Source organism: Sapajus apella, unplaced genomic scaffold (genome assembly GCF_009761245.1).
Source record: "Sapajus apella isolate SASKATOON/1434 unplaced genomic scaffold, GSC_monkey_1.0 scaffold765, whole genome shotgun sequence".
Classification (NCBI taxonomy): domain Eukaryota; kingdom Metazoa; phylum Chordata; class Mammalia; order Primates; family Cebidae; genus Sapajus; species Sapajus apella.
Genome location: NW_022437691.1, coordinates 1 through 5,719, shown reverse-complemented (window position 1 = coordinate 5,719; position 5,719 = coordinate 1). Strand labels below are relative to the sequence as shown.

General features: G+C 50.0%; 1 pseudogene across 1 annotated transcript; it reads left to right on the top strand.

Annotated features, from left to right (window-relative positions):
* Positions 1-997: 997 nt before the first annotated feature.
* Positions 998-1,819, top strand: LOC116546316 (annotated as a pseudogene). The gene has a single exon (XR_004266667.1). The product of XR_004266667.1 is annotated as a signal recognition particle 9 kDa protein-like (transcript).
* The last annotated feature ends 3,900 nt before the right edge of the window (positions 1,820-5,719 follow it).

Here is a 5,719-nt window from a genome sequence, read left to right as displayed (position 1 = left end):
GGTGGGGGGAGGGAGGGAGGTGAACAGGAATGTTGTCAGCAGGCTCAGGCCTCATAGCCAAAAAGCTGAAACCACCATCTGGGATGTTTTCCCAAGAGCCAGTGGTGCCACAAGGGGCCGTGTGTAGTTGTGGAAATGGAGAGGAGTGTTTGGAGTTACTTATTTGAGACAGAACGGACAGGGCTCGGTCACGAGTCATTTAGGACACGGGGAGATACAGACTGAGAAAACCCTCCCAGCATCCTAGCTGAACAGAGGTACACGTTTTATCGAGACAGTACATCTGGGTCACAACCGAGTCAACGGAGAAGCAAACCCAGGTTTTAGGGTTGGATTTTTTTTCTCACTCTCTCTTCAGAGGGAGTCTCACTGTGTCCACCAGGCTGGAGTGCAGTGGTACGATCTCGGCTCACTCACTGCAACCTCCGACTCCCGGGTTCAAGTGAATCTCCCGAGTAGATGGGATTACAGGCGCGCACCACCACGCCCGGCTAATTGTTGTCTTTTCTGTAGAGACCGGGTTTCACCATGTTGGCCCGGATGGTCTCAAAGTCCTGCCCTCAGGTGATCCGCCCACCTCGGCCTCCCAAAGTGCTGCAATGACGGGCATGAGCCAGCGTGCCAGGCCTGAATCTTTATTAATGTGTAACATCTATGAGGTCTCCAAGTCCAGAAATCAACTCGCCACTTCTGTACAGGATTCTGTATGGAGATCAAATCTGGGATTCCTGAAGAAAAGAATTGAGGCCTTGGGAATGGATTAGATTAGATCTACCTGAGCTTATATTAAAAAGAAAAAGAGGGAGAGGGAGACGGAGGGGGGAGGGGGGGGAGAGAGAGAGAGAGAGAGAGAGAGAGAGAGAGAGAGAGAGAGAGAGAGAGAGAGAGAGAAAAGAGAAGAGAGAAGAGAGAAGAGAGAAGAGAGAGAGAAGAGAGAAGAGAGAAGAAGAAGAAGAAGCCCTCATGACTTTCTAGAAAATAAGACCTTATCACTTTTGCATCCGTTGGCGACTCTAGGTAGTTTGCTGGGCCTGGTTCTGCGGACTTGCTTCTGTTTACTTTTGCACTCCAGGCCACGATGACGCAGTATCAGACCTGGGAGGAGTTCAGCCATGCTGCCTGCTGAGAGAGAAGCTTTACCTCGCTGACCCTATGAAGACACGTGTGGTTCTCAAATACAGGCATTCCGATGGAAACTTGTGTATTAAAGTAACAGACGATCGAGTTAGTTTGGTGTCTAAAACAGAGCAAGCTCAACATGTAAGGAAGATCCGAGAAATTCTACAGTCAACTAATGCGACTGATGGTAGCCAAGGAATCCCCGCAGTGTTACCGTGGAAACTGAGTGAATGGTCTGAAATGAAGACTTTGTCATGTGCTTAGGAAGTAAATATCTTTTGAAGTAGAGAAAGTGTTGGGACAGAAAATACTTTATGTCACTAAGTGGACTATTCAGAAGCTTAGAGGTCATTTTTCGTAATTTTCTTTTGAATGTTTGCTTTAGAGAGCTAGGAATGCGAATGTTTTCAGTCAGAAAGCCTGTATTTACTTTTGGAAACTGAACAAGCAATGCATCTGTCTCGGGAACTTTGCAGATTATTTGATGTTAGGTAAAACGCATAATTGTTTCTTTGGCAGATTTCTATCAGTACCTTGAAAATGAGATATTAAGAAAAGACAATTCTTCCTTAAATTAAGTTCGCCTGTCTTTAAAAGAACTTTAAATGTAACCATTTTGTTGGATCGAGGTATTTCTTTTGGAGCATAAAATGTATGCTGTCGATGACCAATAAATATAAAATATGGTCATTGGAATTAACTCCGCACCATCGTATGCATTGTTACGAATACCGTGCAGCTGATTATATATAGTAGTGTAGCCTCAATTATATCTAAAAGTGATTGAGTAACCAGTATGCTTTGCCTTCTTTCCATACTTAAACTACCTTTTATTATAGGGGATTGGTAGTATCAGCTTGTTGAGCAATGAATTTGAATCTAGTTTTCAGTGATCAGAAGCAGCAGTTATTTGAGTGCGTGAATGGAATGATGATCACTATAAATGTACCGAAACCACCATATTACAGGAATTTTTAGTACGTATTTTTCTTTTTTTCTTTCTTTCTTTCTTTTTTTTTTTTTTTTGAGACGGAGTTTCGCTCTTGTTACCCAGGCTGGAGTGAAATGGCGCGATCTCGGCTCACCGCAAACTCCGCCTCCCGGGTTCAGGCAATTCTCCTGCCTCAGCCTCCTGAGTAGCTGGGATCACAGGCATGCGCCACCATGCCCAGCTAATTTTTTGTAGATTTAGTAGAGACGGGGTTTCACCATGTTGACCAGGATGGTCTCGATCTCTTGACCTCGCGATCCCCCCGCCTCGGCCTCCCAAAGTGCTGGGATTAGAGGCGTGAGCCACCGCACCCGGCTAGTACGTATTTTTCATCTGTAGTTTCTCAGAAGGGCTGTAGGTTATTCGAACTTTCAAATCGTTGCATACTTCTGTGATACCCCTGTCCGTCTTCTCTCTTTCTTTTGCCAAAGTGTTAGGTGTGACTGTCACAACTGTTACATTTTCCAGTAAACCGGAAGTATGATATTATTTGACACTTATGTTTGTATCCTAAATTTCACCACCTATCTAAACGTCATGTTCACTTGTTGATTTCTCAAGAATGAAATGAAGGTAGTACGTTGAAACATATTTTGTAGAAACTTGTCATATTGAGCAACATTTTAGCACGGTAAGTTCCCTTAGCTATATGAATTTTTGCATGTTTCAGAGAGATCAGTAAATAAAATACCACAAAAAAGAAGGAGAAGGAGAAGGAGAAGAAAGAAGAAGACCTTATTGTTGCACCCGAGCGAGTCAAAGAATGCACCACATTCTGAGATTGAATTATGAGTCCTTTATCATGCCAGCGACCGAGAGGTGGCTGACGCCCAAAATTATCTCAGCCCCCGAGAAAACGTTAGGTGGTCTTTTATACCTAGTTTTTAAAAGGTAGGGGGAACTTGGCTGAAGCAAAGTTTTCACAAGAGCAGAGTAAGCAAAAAGTTAAAAGATAAACTAGTACATGAGAAATAAAACAGTGCCAGGTGCGAGGGGTAAAGATATCACCAAAGACATACAACTTATATAGGTAATGGGGGCTCTGGGCACCGGACAGCACCTGCCTGCATTCCCAGGCTTTGCTGGTACCACTTAACTAGGCCTCTTATCAACAAATGCATTCCGGGAGGTGCCCAGTGTCAGCCCGCCCCAGCTACATACTCTGGTGACACACTGAACGGTGGGAAAGTAACTAAAATGTAGAAGCTAAGATGGAGTCTGTCCAGCTCAGGAAGCTAACATAAAGCCTGAACAGCTTTTAGTCTGAGAAAGAGAGAGTCAGCTTTAACTGGCAAAAAGCAGGTTCTCACATTGTGAAGCACAGCTGACATCAACTGGCTGTCACTCTACGTCGAGAAATCCACAAAAGCGCTAGTCTACGACAGGAGAAAAACAGCAGCTAACACGTCCTGGGGAAAAGATACGCCATCCTAGAATTCCGTGCCAAGGAAGGCATCACCTACGGTAATCTTAAGGGAGCAAAGTATTAACTTTTTAGACAGCATTTCTATTTTGGGCAAATACTACTACGGCCCATGGTGGAGCCATGATGCCCTTCCCATTTTTGCAAATACGCTGGCCGGAGGAAGGAGAAAATAAGGCATCATGATAAAAGGTGATTGAGACCCAGCCAAGATGAAGCTTTCCTACGGAGGGAGGGAGGGAGGGAGGGAGGGAGGGAGGGAGGGAGGGAGGCAGGCCTGAGGAGTGAAGGGGTGAAAAAACCCCACCACTACAGTCCAGCCCGCCCACCCGCTTATCCACGGGGACCAAAGTCTGTGCCATCGCCCCCAGCTGCCTCTGGGGAAGTGTGACCGTGCCCCACCCCCACCCCCACCCCCCATCTTCAAAAACAGCGGCCCCCGAGTGAGGTGAAGACTGGCGATCACCGATGCAAATGTCAACCGCCAAAGGGTGGGGGGAGGGGAGAGAAGAGGGAGGCCCACCCGGCTGGCTCCAGAACGTTTCCACGCGGTGTTGGGGGGAACCCAGCTCACAAACTCACTGAATTAGAGCAAAGGTGTGGTGGAGGGGGCTTAAAATATAAACCAACTCCTCATAAAGCCCAAGTAGAAGAGCCTACGTGCATGAAAGACACCAACAAACAAACAAAGAAACAGAAAGTACTGATAAAAGAACAATAGGGCCCCCAGCAGGGTGGAGGTTCCCTAGGCAACAAGGGAGAGAGGGAGGGGCCTCCAGATGCGAGGAAGCGAAATCGGTTGCCCCAGGCTCTGTGAAGTGGTCGGGCAGACCTCCCGCCGCGCCACCTCGATTTTTCCATTACAGTGGCCGCTAGGTGATGCCCGAAGACAACTGATCCTTGCAGTGCAGGCGTCAGCACGGAAACGAAGGGAACCTTGGATCGCTCTGGGTCAGGGCGGCGTTTGGCGGGTGGGGGGGCGGAGGGGGGCAGGGAGGCGGCTCAGACACGCCGTATCGCCGGCCTCACTCCGATGCCTCTCGGACCAGGTCGTTTCTGGGCCCAGGGAGTCCTCTCAGGTGACGCCCGCCTGCAACTAGTTGACCAGAGCCCCCCAGGGGACACGGCCTAGACACCCGCCCATGGGTTCATCGGGAACTTCAATTCCCCTAGAGAGGAGGAAGAGGAGACCAGGGGCGGGGGCGTGTGGACGGAGGCTAGGGGTGGAGATGGGACCTATCTAAGATAGAAGTCCAGTCCATAGCGTTTCCCAGTGGACTCCAGACCCACCACCTCAGAGTGGCAATACCTGTGACAGGGAAACGAAGGTCCGTGAACCCCACGCTCCCGGAGACAGCATGGATTTCACGGGGAGAAGACAGCTCGCAGCACGCTCCCTCCTGCCTCGGGGTCGAGTTTTCACTCCCAAACTTGGCATTTCTTCCCCCCACCCCCACGAAGTTCCGCTCTCGTTGCCCAGGCTGGAGTGCAGTGGCGCGATCTCGGCTCACCGAAACCTCCGCCTCCTGGGTTCCAGCGATTCTCCTGCCTCAGTGTCCCGAGTGACTTGGGATGACAGGCACGTACCACCGTGCCCGGTAAATTTTGTATTTTTAGTAGAGACGGGGTTTCTCCATGTTGCCCCGGCTGGTGTCGAACTCTCGACCTCATGGGATCCAGTCACCTCGGTCTCCCAAAGTGCTAGGATGATGGGCGTGAGCCACCGCACCCGGCCCGCGCGCTTGCTCTTCAAGGGTGAAATCCTGGTGGCTCACGCCCGTCATCCCGGCACTTTGGGAGACCCACTTGAGGTCAGGAGTTCGAGGCCAGCCTGGCCAACATGGCAAAACCCCATCCCTACTGAAAATAGGAAAAGTAGCCGGGCGTGGTGGTGCGCGCCTGTCATTCGAGCTACCGAAGGCTGAAGCAGGAGAAAAGGAGAGAGCCTTCCAGCCCCACCGCGTCCCCCAACCCCCAGCTGCAGCCAGCCTTCTTGTGGGGCCATCTGCTGAAACTCTCGGTGGCAAATTTGAAAGCAGCCTCGATGCGGTCCCCCTGGGGAGGAGGCTCCTGGCGGGCCTTTTGGGCCTCCCGTGAGGATTTAGCACCGAAAACCCCAGATCTAACCCACCCAACCCACTGCAGCTTGCTCGCTGGCTCCCTCCCTCCCTCCCTCCCTCCCTGCC